Here is a 16,953-nt window from a genome sequence, read left to right on the forward strand (position 1 = left end):
GTGCAAAATTTATCCGCCCCGGAAACTGTGGGGGATCATGTCATTCTCTAAGCCATAATTATTGGAGCTTTCAACTATGCTGTTGAAAGAGAAGCAAAAAAGAAAAAAAATTCTTTCTTCTGGCAAAAAAAAACACAAAACTTCGCATTTTGTAGATAGTAGTTTAAAATTTCTACAATGGAGTTATCTGATATGCTGAATCTGATATCGTGATTTTCACTAAGATTGCTGGACTTTCTGGAGGTGTTTCCCCTTTATTCAAAATTCAGGCATATTTTCTGAGACTCGTTGCTTTTGATGGGCAATCGAACTTTATGAATCGTACATATTTGGAATCAGCAGAAAAAGCCAGTTCGTTACAACGAACAGTTTGATATTGGTTATGTTGATTTTTTATGTTATGAGAAATGTTGGGTTGGCGCGAAGCGCCACCCCAACAGCTAGTCTTTGACAATATATATATATATATATATATATATATATATATATATATATATATATATATATATATATATATATATATATATATATATATATATATATATATATATATATATATATATATATATATATATATATATATATATATATATATATATATATATATATATATATATATATTTAGTAACAGGAGCCCGGCACTCGGCACGCGGCATGCTTCTATATATTGATTCTCACTGTCTCTTGTCTTCTAACCGCAGACAATTTGAGACAATTCGCTGTCTTTTCACACTTTGGGCTTTCCAAAGATATTTGATTACAGAAGCAAGTCCGATTTCTACTAAGATTCAAACTTTTGGTCTTCTTTATTAAAGTATTTAGATTGTTGAAATTTCGTGTTAAAATAAATACAAATATTTTTGCAATAACATGCCGCCTGGCCCCGGCACTTGGCACATGGCAGTCTTCTATATATGGATTCTCATTGCCGCTTGTCTTCTAACCACAGATAATTTGCTGTCTTTTCATACTGATCTTTTCAAAAATATTTAATTATCAAATCAAGCCCGATTTCTAACAACGATATCTACCAACCTTCAAGCTTTTGATTTTTTTAAGGTTTTTGAATTGTTGTAATCCCTTGTTAAAATATATACAAATTAGTTTTGCTATTACCAGTTTTTGGCTTTTTGCGCAATTTAACGTCTTTTCATACTAAATATTTTCAAAAATATTTGATTATTAAAGGAAGTCCAATTTCTAACAACAATTTCTACAAAGCTTAATAAGCTAAACACCACCATAACCAAATTTGATAGCAAGAGATACTAACCAGGAAGTTATGATATTAAGCATTGAGTCCAGGAACATTTACTTCGCCTATAGAAATCAGCAACACAACTATCAAAATGTTCTTTAGGACACCAGTACTTAAAGATTTTTCTACTAAAATGCTACTGACTACAGTATCTAAAGATTTATAAGTGATCCAATTATAAGTGATTGATAAACATCACAAGGTTAGAGAAAACCAATAGAAAAAGGAAAAAGAAAAAACACCTCAAAATTTCGCAAGAGATGTCACCTGGGTTGAGATGAATAACCATGATGACAAAACCACTTTAATGTAAGAAAAATACAAAACAAATTTCAAAAATGTAATCTCAGCTACCGGGTACAAACAAAATCGTCATAATCCTTTCGAATTATTAAAACCCTAGTATGGAGAAACATGACACACCAAACACAAAAATGCCGAAAAAATGGCTAAACCTTAAGGAGCTTAATAAATACTTGGCGCCTGACAAAGGTAACCCACTATCTAGATCTTGCAGAGGAGTAAGATGTTTTTTTTTTTTTGTTTTTTTTTTGGAGGGGAAGGATCTACAAGAATATATTACGTTTTCAGGCGCCAAAGTTAAAAGTTGCATCTATTTTAATATGTTTCTCGAACTTTTTAACCAGGCTTCTGGAATTTCACATAGGTCTACTTGAAGAATTATTGAATACGTCACAAATGGACTACTCCGTGAAAATGTGTACGGATAAAGCACATTTTTTTTTAATTAACGCCGATATCACTAATGCTATAAGACGTTTCCAGCTAGATGCATTTTGCAATAATCACTCGCCATTTTTCAAGTTCTTCGGAGCGGTTTTGTCAAAACCCAACATCCTTCTGTTTTGTTGGGACAATTCGACTTAACAATAGGATAATGGTTTCTTTTTACCTTTGAAATACAAACTTTTTCAGGTCTTTTTCACTCGTCTCTCAGCCATTTCAGAGACAACGCTTTGGTGTTTTACTCACTTAAATTCACTCAAAACTACAAAAAAAAACATGAGCCCCGAACGGAAAATTCGTAATTGGGCATATAAATAGCAGGATATATTTGACAAAAAGCAATACATCTCGTCAAAGTAATAAAAATGGCGAAAATTAACTTGGTTAACCAAAAACAACAACGAAAAAGGAAATGATGGACATGAGGGGCGAAAAATATAGATGAAGGACACAGAAAAATATAGTTTATTTTTATTCCACTATTAATGGTCAATAAACGATCTTTAACGTTTCCTTCTTTAAATTCGGCTGAGATTTTCGGGATGAATTAATTAGAGTTTGTCATTCAGCTTATATTTGTTTGAAATTAATGGTATTTGGTACCTAACTGAAAACCTAGACCTTGTAAAAAGAATTCAGTAAGTTCCAGAACGCCAATGAGCTGAAGCAAAGGGCAAAATCAACCAAAATTTTTCGCAAAATAATGAATAAGATTTTGTCTTTGAAAATACCATATGGAAATATTAACTCCTTGTATATGTCTTGTAATAAATTTAAGAAAAAATATCGTTTCTGTTTGATGGACGATATAAATCAAAGAGCAGTAAATTATTTTTAAAATAGAAAATAGAGAAACATCGCCTTGGGGAAAAAAATCTAGCGTTGCCTTAGTAGAGCTCTATGCCTTCAACGAATTATTCATTTATTCATTTGTTCTTTTTTTCACCTGCCTCTTCTAACAGAAGGTATGGCCATAGAAACTTGGAATGGGGCTAGTTTGATTGAAACTGAAAAATCCCAATGCTAAAACCTTTTCGGTGCAAAAGAAAACCAAGTTCTGACTCGGGCCAAAACAAGCTAAGTAATGAATCGGTTTTAAAACAACCGAAGTCATGACTCGGTATTGAAACGAGGTAAGCACAAGCTACGGACTGTTTTGTGCAAAAACAAGCTGAATCCAAACTGCGGAATTTGGGTGACTTGATGCAAAAACGAGCAAGTTCCTATTCGGTGCCGAAAAGCAAGAAAAGAAATGATTGGGTGCAACAAAGAACTGCATTTTGCGGCAATTACGACGTGGTAAGGAATATGCTTAATAAAAAGTGAGAAGTATTTTCAATGGCTCGTGATTATTATGTTAGAAAAGCCGCTTTTGTATGGACTGCAGCCCCATATTTAAAATTTCCATAAATTCTTGTTTGAATTCCTGGATTGAATTGATTAACTGTCTTAGTAAAAAAAAAAAAAGGAAAAAGCCATTATACTAAGTTACAGAAATGGGGATACTATCAAGGCAGTTACTGCGCTTTCTTCCGTCGATTTTCATCTCAAGCATAGGTAGAATTTACGCAAAAGAGGAGAGGGAGGAAATCTCCGAACTTCGGTTCCATAGTTGAGTAATTAAAAAGAATATGCACACTTTCTAATGCCATTATTTTGCTATTAAGCTGTGCTTACAGCCTGCTTGTCAGCACAAATATCATTATTATGATCTTCTAGATCTCCTTCAACCAAAATTTAAACGAAACTATAAAAAAATGGAATTTTGATACTAATAGATACATCAAAAGAATCAAATTTTTATGCTGATTTTAAATATATAAGTTTCATCAAAATTAGTCTTACTCATCAAAAGTTACGAGCCTGAGAAAATTTGCCTTGTATCGGAAAATAGGGGAAAACTCCCCCTAAAAGTCATAGGATCTTAACGAAGAATCTTAACTTAGTATTTTTTGCCAAAAGACCGATCACGGGTGCGTGTTTATTTGTTTGTGTTTGTTTGTTGTTGTTTTTTTCCAGGGGTGATCATTTCGACCAATGGTCCTAGAGTGTCACAAGAGGGCTCATTCTAACGGAAATTACAAGCTCTAGTGCCCTTTTTAAGTGACAAAAAAAATTGGAGGGCACCTAGCCCCCCCCCAACACTCATTTTTTTCCCAAAGTCATCGGATCAAAATTTTGAGATAGCCATTTTATTCAGCATAGTCGAAAAACATAATAACTATGTCTTTGGGGCTGACTTACTCCCCCACGGTCCCCGGGGGAGGGGCTACGAGTTACAAACTTTGACCAATGTTTACATACAGTAATGGTTATTGGGAAGTGTGCATACCTTCTCAGGGGGATTTTCTGGTTGGGGGGGGGTTAAAGGGAGGAGGCTACGTGGGAGGATCTTCATTTGGAGGAAATTATCATGGAAGAAGAGAAATTGCATGAAGGGGGTGCAGGATTTTCTAGCATTATTAAAAAAAAAAAAAAATGAAAAATAAATATGAAAGATTTTTCAACTGAAAGTAAGGACCAGCATTAAAACTTGAAACGAACAGAGATAATTACGAATCTCTGAGAATATATCTACAGCCTTTGTGATTCAGGGGTCATTCTTAAAGAATTGGGACAAAATTAAAGCTTTAGTGTAAACAGCGATGTATTAACGAGGGGACAAACTCCCTCATATACATAATAAAACTATACGAATATGGAAGTTCGTTACGTAAGTTAATTTATAAGTTACGTATATTTTTTACTAAGAAAGACGTTCGTTAAAAATTTGTGTTGCCTTTTTAAGTAACGGAAAAATTGGAGGGCAACTAGGCCTCCTCCCCATCCTTTTTCTCAAAATCGTCTGATCAAAACTAAGAGCAAAAAACTTAGCAAAAAACAAAAAAATTAATGCGCAAATTTTGTTTTAATTATTCATTTGTGGAGAGCCAAAATCAAATACGCATTAATTCAAAAATGTTCAGAAATTAATTTAAAAAAACAAGTTTCTTTAACTGAAAGTAAGGAGCGAAATTAAAACTTAAAACGAACAGAAATTACTCCGTGTATGAAAGTGGCTGTTCCCTCCTCAACAGCCCGCTCTTTACGCTAAAGTTATTTACTGTTTACAAAGTAGAATTGAGAGAGTCAAACTTTAGCGTAAAGAGCGGGGCGTTGAGGAAGGAACTGCTCTTTCATACACGGAGTAATGTCTTTCCGTTTTAAATTTTAATGTCACTCCTTACTTCCAGTTAATTTTTTTTTTTTTATTTATTCGAAGAAAAGCTTCATGTCATACGGTATTACACCTTCGATTTTAGTCTTAAAATAAAAAAAAAGCTTTGTAACAGAAAGTAAGGAGCAACATCAAAATTTAAAACGGCACTTGTCTGTTAAACAAAACACATTTAAGAATTATGCTGCGCAAAATCTAACAATAACCGGTTTGCTTCGACGGAATTTGTTATAATTTGGTTATTTTGAGCGAGAAAAAGGACGATGTAGCTATGATTTAATTAATTATTTAATATATAGAAGTGGTTAGGGGTTAGACTAGGTTAGGCATTAAATATAATACGTTCTGTCCGGCCTGCTTTCCACAATTCTTTGGCGTAGTTTCCATAATTTTGCTTCTAAAGTATTAGATTATCATCATCTTTTAGTATGTTTCATTAGGATTAACCTAACTTCACTTCTTGGGTTTGCTATGTTTAACAGACAAGTGCCATTAAAAGAGAGAGAAATTATTACGTATATAAAGGGGGTTGCCCTCTCCTCAATACCTCGCTTCTTACTATTGGTACATTTCTGTACCAATTCTTTAAGAACGACTCCTGAAACACAAGGGCCATTTAATTAGTATAATAATCTTTTAATATCTTCCTTTGCATCAATCTGGACTGCAGGTTCGTTCCTGAAAGTGTCAATTATGTAACTTAACAAATTTACGAGAAATCCCTGATTTGGAGGTGGAGTCGATTCCTTACTAACAAGTCATTGTCCTCGTGAATAGCCCGCGTCTCACATTAAAACGTGTTTCTTGCGAGATTTTGTTTAAATGCAAAAAGAAATCTGAACCTTACCTTCTCTTTTCCTTTGGTTTCTTTTCAACTGGTTTTTCTATGTTGTCTAAATCTTGTTCTTTATCCAATAGTTTCGATTTTCTTCCCATGTTTTTTTTTATTTAACCTGATTAGTCACTTCACACCTTAGAAGAATCTATCACTCAACTGACCGATTTTCTTAGACACATGGGAAACACATGAGCAAGCTTAAAACTATTGCACAATCAAATTAAAAGCTAACAAATGAAATCCGGATTTTGCTAGGGGGTTTCTTCTTCAGAGAGGATATCTGTAAATAAAAACATTTAATAAATAAACGATATACAGGAACAGATTTTCACAATCTGAAAAGCTCCGAAATATCTTCACATAGCTTACATATTTGACTCTATCACGTTTGTTACGGAAGTAACAGCCTAATAATAAACTACAATCCATAGTAAGTACAATTCAAGGATCCAGAATAAAGATGAAATGTATGGTGAAATGAATTGTCGATATAGTTCCTATTGAGAGAAAAAACAAAACATTCTTCAATTTGGGGAAAAATGTTACAACACCCTAATATTTTCATAGAAGTAAAAGACTGTATGTTTTCAAAGGGGCAAAACAAATAAAAAGGAAATCGGGCATGAATAATTATCGACTGTTACTTGACCAATAAAGTTTTTATATTCAAGAAAATATTACCCGCAGTCCCATAGGTGCACGCCAATCAGACCCTTAGGGAGAAGGGGGCCAGGATTGTTCCCAGGGAAGAAAGATTTTGAGGATTATATGCCATCAAATTAGATTGTGCGAAACTATTGTCCATTTTATGACAAGTAATTAAAACAAAGCAATGGAAAAAGTTTGGAAAAATACAACTAAATATACAGCTGGTTTAAGAATCAACATGTCTCAAAACTCCATTCATGTGCTTTATACTTAAGCTAGGGAGACACAGGCCCTCCTATCGTGATCATCCGTATTATAGAGGGAGTTATTGTGGAAACTTGGAATGAACATGCTTCTTGCTGACTGACATACAAAAGTCCCTTTCGTATACATGGGATGCACTGAAGTGCTCTTTTTGAGCAGGACTCGGTGACAATCGGTCTAGTATGGTTCTGGATAGCTGTACAAAATGATGAACGTCAAAATTTTTAGACATCTCTTCCGTTCTTCGTAGTGTTTGTCGCCCCACCGCAATAAGACATGATTTTTTAAAGCAAAGGATAATCGTCCATCCATTCCCTTAAAGTCAGCATACTCTATTGATTGGTTGAAGCCATTTTCTCCGATCTTATATAGTTCTCATATCACTTTTTAGTTCCTGTGTTTATTTTTCCTTAAAGGGTTTATTATCACACGCAGAAAAACTTGGGAAATTGTATCTCATGATACTGAAGTTGGTACTTATCTGTTAGCCCGTACACACTCGGAATTTGGATCTATCCAAAGCGTCTCAGTTGTTCCAACCCCATACCTGTAGATTCAAATTCTCGAGTGTATACTGGCAAACAGATAAGTACCCTTAAGTTATTTTTGCCGCATCTTAGATGCCTTAAAAAAACATTCCTTTACCAAAAACTATTCGCCAATAGCAGTCGAAAAACCTAAACCGATTTTTCAGTTTTTAACGCCCTTCCGTATAGCTTAATGTAACACAGCAGAGCACATTTAAATAACTACGTTAGAGCTGGTCAGGGTTGCCACCCGGTGGAAAAAATCACTAGATTCCTGCCAAAAAATCACTACATTAGCACATAAATCACTCAATTATTGAATAGAAATCACTAGAATTACAATACTCTTTATCATTGTAAATAATAATCGTTTTGTTTCTTTACTATGTTCTATGCAGGCGCACCTACGGAAAGAGGGTAAAATTGCCCCCTTGATGCTGAAAAATGCCTTTAGATTGACGTTTTGTTTTTTCTCAGGAGAAAATTACCCTTGAAATTTTGAAAAATTGCTTTTTACATCTTTATGCAGATAATAGAACAAAATCCTTGATTACTCCCTGTATTTTCCGGAATTGGCACAATTGACTTATACCCCAATCACTGAAAATTTGTTATCGGCGATCCAATATTTGATTTTTGTTTTAATTTTTGTTTTTCTTGTGGATTCAAAACTTGTTTTTTCCAGTAAAAATAGAGACTATTTTCTTTTTACTCTAGTTGAGCTGGTTTAATTGCAGGGACACCAGCGACAATTTTGAAAATAGACTTTTATATTTTCATGGAAAAAATTTATCCCATCCTACACATATTTCGATAAGCATCGGTCTTATTGCTTTTTTTTATAAAAAAAAGGTATTTGTTAATTATACGGAGCACACCCAAGAAGTAAAGTTATGTTAATCCTAATGAAATATGCGAAAGTATGGTGAAAATATAATACTTTAGTTTATATAATAATATAATTTGGGCTATAAATTTGCACATTAGGGGGGTGTGGGGCTAAAGTAACCTAACCTAACCTTGCCCCCACCCCTCCTAATGTGAAAATATATAACCCAAGTTATACAAGTCCAAAGCATACTGTTACCCCTTCTTTGTCTTTGTGGCTATGAAGCTGGTTTTTATAGATCATATGGTTATGGTTATATATCGTTATATGGTCGTATGGTTATATAGATCCTTAGCAAATTATCCTTAGCATACTTTCATCCTCAGATCTATCCTCAGGGTCTGTGTAGGTCATGTTCAATCTCAAAGTATAGTTTAGTAACCTTTCAACCTTTTGACTTAAACAAAATGGCTATCTCAAATTTTTGATCGACCAATTTTGGGGGGAAAGGGAGGTGGGAGGGGGGCTAGTAGCCATCCGATACTTTTATTCAAACAAAAGGGACACCATAAATTTTAACTTCCGTTCAGATGAGCCCTCTCTCGATGCTCTAGGACCGTTAGTTCGATACGATCGCCCATGGGGAAAAAATTAACACGCATCCATGACTTTTCTTCTGGAAAATAATACTACACTTTTGCAAACAGGGGCTTGAAACCTCTACAGTAGGGTTCTATAACACGCCGAATCTAATGGTTTAATCTAAATTAAAATTCTTTCACTATTAGTGGGTGTTTCCCCCCTCTTACAGGCAAATTTTGAAGTTTCTTAACCTTTTAATGGTAAAACTAAGCTTAATGAATCTTATATATTTGGAATCAACATAATAAGCCGACGAAATATCTATTAATATCAAAATTCAGTTTTTAGAGTTTTGATTCCTATTTTCGCTCCATTCTTACAGTTCGTTAACCACAACTGCTGAATTTAGCACTTAAATCCAAAAACTTAAAGAATAGGAAGTTAAATGCGCTTATTAGGGAGTTTCAATTACAAATAAGAGAATTTGGAGACTTATTGGAGTTTCGATTATACCCCAATCACTGAAAATTTGTTATCGGCGATCCAATATTTGATTTTTGTTTTAATTTTTGTTTTTCTTGTGGATTCAAAACTTGTTTTTTCCAGTAAAAATAGAGACTATTTTCTTTTTACTCTAGTTGAGCTGGTTTAATTGCAGGGACACCAGCGACAATTTTGAAAATAGACTTTTATATTTTCATGGAAAAAATTTATCCCATCCTACACATATTTCGATAAGCATCGGTCTTATTGCTTTTTTTTATAAAAAAAAGGTATTTGTTAATTATACGGAGCACACCCAAGAAGTAAAGTTATGTTAATCCTAATGAAATATGCGAAAGTATGGTGAAAATATAATACTTTAGTTTATATAATAATATAATTTGGGCTATAAATTTGCACATTAGGGGGGTGTGGGGGTAAAGTAACCTAACCTAACCTTACCCCCACCCCTCCTAATGTGAAAATATATAACCCAAGTTATACAAGTCCAAAGCATACTGTTACCCCTTCTTTGTCTTTGTGGCTATGAAGCTGGTTTTTATAGATCATATGGTTATGGTTATATATCGTTATATGGTCGTATGGTTATATAGATCCTTAGCAAATTATCCTTAGCATACTTTCATCCTCAGATCTATCCTCAGGGTCTGTGTAGGTCATGTTCAATCTCAAAGTATAGTTTAGTAACCTTTCAACCTTTTGACTTAAACAAAATGGCTATCTCAAATTTTTGATCGACCAATTTTGGGGGGAAAGGGAGGTGGGAGGGGGGCTAGTAGCCATCCGATACTTTTATTCAAACAAAAGGGACACCATAAATTTTAACTTCCGTTCAGATGAGCCCTCTCTCGATGCTCTAGGACCGTTAGTTCGATACGATCGCCCATGGGGAAAAAATTAACACGCATCCATGACTTTTCTTCTGGAAAATAATACTACACTTTTGCAAACAGGGGCTTGAAACCTCTACAGTAGGGTTCTATAACACGCCGAATCTAATGGTTTAATCTAAATTAAAATTCTTTCACTATTAGTGGGTGTTTCCCCCCTCTTACAGGCAAATTTTGAAGTTTCTTAACCTTTTAATGGTAAAACTAAGCTTAATGAATCTTATATATTTGGAATCAACATAATAAGCCGACGAAATATCTATTAATATCAAAATTCAGTTTTTAGAGTTTTGATTCCTATTTTCGCTCCATTCTTACAGTTCGTTACCACAACTGCTGAATTTAGCACTTAAATCCAAAAACTTAAAGAATAGGAAGTTAAATGCGCTTATTAGGGAGTTTCAATTACAAATAAGAGAATTTGGAGACTTATTGGAGTTTCGATTCGATATTGGAAGCAAAGATTAAAACCATTAGACGATCCCCAGAGTTTATATCACCCCCCCCCCCCTCCTTACTCCCAACTGGCTTCAATCATCAAAATACAATCGATTTAATCTATCTAGCTATATTACAAATCCTATGTTTCAAAGGCGGTATATTTGCATAAATGCTAATCTGGAATATGTTAGAAACTGTAGTGAAGCACTATTTTACGTTTTTTTATTAATTAGCTGCGTGTATGATTTATTCTGCTTAATCTTGAATCTATGCGGTAGATTTAGGAAAAAATCACTAATTTACAATAAAAATCATTAGCTAGAAGAAAATCACTAGACATAAAAAAAATCACTAGAAATAGTGATAAATCACTAAGCTTGCCAACACTGGAGCTGGTCCTAAGAACTGTCAAACTGCTCTTACTTGAGAGCTGGGGCCATAGATTCATTTAAGCGATAGAAGAGAGTTAATTTATTTGTAAATGGTAGTTTCCACAATTTTCCAACTAGCGTTTTTTTTAATCTACTTTAATAATTGATGTTTAAGAAATGGTTGTTTCTTAATATGAAGAATTGTTATAATACCTGGCAATTGCAAATAATTATATTTGAGTATGATCTGCAAACTCCAAGTTATTAACAGAACATGTTTTATGCTGTCATTTCATTGTGATTAAAGTCTTATAAATCATTTGCTCTGTTGGATAAGTAAAAAAATCAATTTAGCACATTGATATTTTTCCTGACAAGTAAATATTAACAGGCTTTTTACATTGGACCGAACAACAAATTCGTAGAGCAGCGACAATAACCATCACTATACTATACTATCAGAATAAGTACAGCTTTGGGTAGCGAGTCTGTATTTTAATAAAATAGTCAACAATACCCGCGTAAGATATACCGTATCTTTTTTAAGCGATTTAAGACCATTTCTAAGTGAGGTATAGCTTTTACATTCAGAAATAAAGGCACTTGACTGTTTGGTATTTCTACAATCAGATATCAAATTTAGCCTTAACTTTTAAGCTTGGGACAGTAAAATACACAATTGTATACATCATCTGGGATTGAATTGAAAGTCTGGTGCTTTACATCTCTATTCAGAGAAGAGAATGGCAACAGAATTAGTGTTACTTGCAGTTCCATCCAGAAACAAGTTTTTTTTAAGACTAACAAAAATTGAAGACATCATCCTAACCAAACAAGTTTGTCAGCGTCAGTTGCTGATCTTCCATAAACAATGAGCATAGCAACTAAAAAAAAAATAACCTGTTTTTAAACGATATTCGACCATAAAAAAAAAACTCGTAAAAAAACAAAGAAAATCTTCATTATCAACATGCAGCAATCAGTCATTTATAATCTAATAAAAAACATTAGAATAGCTAAGTTTGCTGGAAATCAGCCAGGCTAACTGAAACTCCGACACAATTTTTGTGCGAATATACAAAAACACTGCCGGGCTCAAGGCGACAAGCAGTCATCCAGGGCACCGTGAGCTTAGGGACTCTGGAATTCCCAGTTTACGAGCCGGAATATCATTCAATCGTTGAAGCAACCTTTTGGATGGACATTTTTTGGAACATTTCCGAGAAATTATTTTAGGGACTGGGGTAGAGCGAACTGTAATTAGGACTATTTTCTTTTGTAAAATACATAATAGTTTAAAACTGATTTACTGTTATTCTTAATAGGATAAAACTACACAGTTATGGAGTAATGGAGAAAAAAAATGCAAAACTAAAATACACTTCAATTATTAAAACCATCGAACTAAATGCGATGCGGAGAAAATCGGGAGAATGCTGAAACGGACAGGTTTCTGTTCTGTATAATCGACTTCTCTATTACATCTCAGACATCAAATTAATGAAACCATCCTTTGATTACTCTACCGAGAGGGGGGAGAATAAAGTAATTTTCAATATCTGACATAAAATGAGTGAGTTTTCTTACCATCATTCTTTTCAAACAGTTCGTGGTTATGAGCTGTAAGGAGCGATTCGACCCAATGTTAACCGAAACCAAAAAACAGAGTTTTTATAACAATTGATAAACCAAAGGATTTATTTTCTACGCTGATTCCATATATATCACATTCATTAAATTTATGGTTGCCCATTATAGGCTACGAGCCTGAGAAATTCGAAACTAAATTGTCCGATTTTCGAAAAAGGGAGGAAGCACCTCCAAAAAGTCAGATAAACTTAATGAAAATTGCACCTTCAGAATTCAGCTCAGAGATCCCTGTTGTAGAGGTTTCGAGCTCCTATATATAAAATAGTGGAATTTTGTATTTTGGCCAGAAAAAAGATCAGATTTGAGTTTTTTCTCAGGGATGATCGTATCGAACCTATGGTCCTTGATGATCAGGAGAAGGATTATTCGAACCGAAATCAAAAGTTCTAGTATCCTTTTTTAAGTTTAAAATTAGGGGGTAACAATCCCCCTCCCACGCTTCTTTTTTTCCCAAAGACACATGATCAAAATTTTGAAATAGCCATTTGATCCATTATATTTGAAAGCTCCAATAAATATGCCCTTAAGGATGTCATGATCCCAAAGGGCCCCTGGGAAAAGGGCCATAAGTTACACAATTTGTCCATTGTTTACACACAGTATTTGTTACTGGGAAATATATGAATTTTTTTAGGGGGAGGAGGGATTTTCCAAGGGGAGAATTTTCCGCAAGGAGAAAAGTTTCCGGGGGGAATTTTACACTAATTGCCTGGTATGATTTGGAAAAAGGTCAAAAAATAAATAAAAAGACAAGTTTTTTCAACTGAAATCAAGGAGCAACATTAAAACTTAAAACGAACAGAAATTATTAAGTACACGGGGAGCTGCCCCTTCGTCAATCCTCGCTCTTTACGCTGAAGTTTGACATTTAACACAATTCTTGAAATGGCAGCCCAAATAAATGGTCGTTGAGTTTGAATGAGAAGTATTTTTAAAGATCTTTAAGGCTTTAGCGTAAAGAGGAAGGGTGAGGGAAGGGGTAACGTCCCTTATTTATGGGATAAAGTCTGGTCGTTTTAAGTTGTGATGTTGTTCCTTACTTTCAGTTGAAAAAAAACAAAACATTTCTTTATTAGTGTAAAAGAAGTAAAGACAAGGGAAGTAGACGGGATAACGATCACAGAAAGTAGAATACAACCACAGCACATCCATTTTGTATACTTCTCACAATTAGCAAGTCTTTGCACAAATAAATTTAATTTTCTATTTAAAATCATGAACAGTGTGTATTGGTATATTACAAATTGAATTCACAACAGCAATGGCTAATTAAACCATATACATTAAGGGCAGAGACGTCACTAGCCAAAATGTTAAAGGGGGAGCAATGGATTTTACCGACTTACTTGTCATTTTTACCTACTGATTTGGGTGATATTGCTATTAAAATTACTTCATTTTGTTGTTTACAAAATAGCTTTGTGGCACTTAGGGGTAAAAATTGCTGTTTTGCACCGCAAAACAACAAAAAACGGTGCATTGCTCTGGTATGATCATTTTTTATGCTTAAAAAAGGCATAACAACTTTTTATTTCTGTTCAAATGAATCCTCTCTTGACTATCCAGGACCATTGGTTTTACACAATCATTCCTGGGGAAAAACAAAATAAATAAACATAGCATCCCTGATCACCCTTCTCAAACAAAAAATACAAATTTCGCATCACAGTATACATGGACTTGAACCTCTGCACTAGAATTTTCCTGATGCCCAAATTTGATAGTGCAATGAAGAAGTCAAACAGTTCGTGGTAACGAACTGTAGTAAGGAGCGACCCGGCTCAATAGTAACCAAAATTCTAAAAAATGGAATTTTGATATCCAGCTACATCAAAAGAATCGTATTTCAATGCTAATTTTAAATATATAAGTTTCATTAAGTTTAGTCTTACCCACCAAAAGTTACGAGCCTGAGAAAATTTGCCTTATTTAAGAAAATAGGGGGAAACACCCCCTAAAAGTCGTAGAATCTTAACGAAAATGACATCATCAGATTCAGCGTATCAGATAACCCTACTGTAGAAGTTTCAAGCTCCTATCTACAAAAATGTGGAATTTTGTATTTTTTGCCAGAAGACAAATCACGGGTTTGTCTTGTTTGTTTGTTTGTTTTTGTTTTGTTTTTTTCTTTTTCCCAGGGGTAATCGTATCGACCAAGTGGTCCTAGAATATCGCAAGAGGGCTCATTCTAACGGAAATTAAAAGTTCTAGTGCCCTTTTTAAGTGACCAAAAAAATTGGAGGGCATCTAGGCCCCCTCCCACGCTCATTTTTTCCCAAAGTCAACGGATCAAAATTTTGAGATAGCCATTTTGTTCAGCATAGTCGAAAACCATAATAACTATGTCTTTGGGGATGACTTACTCCCCCAGGTGGGAGTAGGGTGGGGTTGAGGGGAGGGGGCTATGTTGGAGGATCTTTCCTTGGAGGAATCTGTCATGGGGGAAGAAAAATTCAATGAAAAGGGCGCAGGATTTTCTAGCATTACTATAAGAAAACAATGAAAAATAAACATGAAAACTTTTTTCAAATGAAAGGAAGGAGTAGCATTGAAACTTAAAACGAACAGAGATTATTACCCATATGAGGGGTTCTAAAAATACTTTAGCATAAAGAGCGAGGTATTTAGGAGGAGATAAATACCTCGCTCTTTATGCTAAAGTATTTTTAGTAATTTCAACTATTTATTCTACGGCCTTTCTGATTCAGGGGTCATTCTTAAAGAATTGGGACAAAACTTAAGATTTAGTGCAAAGAGCAAAGTATTAACGAGGGTACAAACCCCCTCGTATACATAATAAAAATATAAGATTATGAAAGTTTGTTATGTAAGTTAATTCTTAAGTTACGTATATTTTTTACTAATAAAAACATTCGTTAAAATTAAAAGTTCTAGTTGCATTTTTAAGTAACCGAAAAATTGGAGGGCAACTAGGCCTCCTTCTCCACCCCTTATTTCTCAAAATCGTCTGATCGAAACTAAGAGAAAGCCATTTAGCCAAAAAAAGAATTAATATATAAATTTCATTTTAATAATTTATGTGCGGAGAGCCAAAACCAAACATGCAGTAATTTAAAAACGTTCAGAAATTAAATAAAAAAGAAACTAATTTTTTTAGCTGAAAGTAAGGAGCGACATTAAAACTTAAAACGAACAGAAATTACTCCGTATATGAAATGGGTTGTCCCCTCCGCAATCCCTCGCTCTTTACGCTAAAGTTTGACTCTTTGCCACAATTCTATTTTTTAAAACAATTAAAAGCTTTAGCGTAAAGAGCGAGGGATTGCGGAAAGGACAACCCATTTCATATACGGAGTAATTTCTGTTCGTTTTAAGTTTTAATGTCGCTCCTTACTTTCAGCTAAAAAAATTAGTTTTTTTATTTAATCAATATAAAGGCTGATAAGTCAGCTGTTCCAACAATTGGGGACAAGGTGGAATTCAGGGACAATTCTAATGTAAATGGTAATGAATTGAAAACTTTAAATGAGTTTTTGTATCTAGGGTGCAAGGCTTCATTAAATGGTAGATGGGGTAACCATACTGATCTTAGGGTGAATAGAGGACTACAGGCGATACGGAGCATATCAAGAAATAATTTAAGAAATATAGGTATCAACACCCAACAGAGAAGATAGGACCATTGATAACATCTTAGATGTAACCACATTCCAGAAACCGCAAAAGCTTTATACATCATTGGCACTAACTGGGTTTATAACAGCATTAGCAAACAACCCTACACAATACACTATGTTTCCTAGTTGTGTTCATTTACTCGTTTCTCATTAACAGTTGATTCATAATTCCCATTTAAAAAAAAAAATCTAGTTTTCAGCCTAGGGTCATATTCAGGCATTAGCAGCAGTGGCAGGTATTGAATAGCAATGGTAGTGATTATTATTATATTTGAGAAAAGCATGGAATAGCAAATCAAATTGTAGATTTATCTTTTAGCTAGCAAGCAAATCAACTACATGAAAATATACAAAGTGTTTGTATTCCTAAAAAGGATAAAGAGAAAAGAATTGCTGCACCTTGAAAGCAAGCAGAAGGGCTAGGAAACAAGAAGCTATTTGGCTTGAAAACAAAATGTAAAAAAAAATGGAAAATATTCCTATCAAATCTCAATAAAAACAAAAGTCCTTGCAGCACTTGCTCTGGTTAAGATTACTTACAGGACATAA

At 34.1% G+C, this 16,953-nt stretch overlaps 1 protein-coding gene across 5 annotated transcripts in view; it reads right to left on the bottom strand.

Moving 5' to 3' along the window:
* LOC136029228 (uncharacterized) overlaps window positions 1-16,953 on the bottom strand; it is a 497,253-nt gene that overhangs the window by 473,251 nt on the left and 7,049 nt on the right. For all 5 annotated transcript variants that reach the window (XM_065707441.1, XM_065707447.1, XM_065707443.1 and 2 more), the window contains exon 2: window positions 6,070-6,340. The gene's annotated coding sequence lies outside the window, so the exon portion shown is untranslated. The remainder of the gene's footprint in view (window positions 1-6,069; window positions 6,341-16,953) is intronic.

The sequence above is a fragment of the Artemia franciscana genome, chromosome 7 (assembly GCF_032884065.1).
Source record: "Artemia franciscana chromosome 7, ASM3288406v1, whole genome shotgun sequence".
In the NCBI taxonomy this organism is placed as follows: domain Eukaryota; kingdom Metazoa; phylum Arthropoda; class Branchiopoda; order Anostraca; family Artemiidae; genus Artemia; species Artemia franciscana.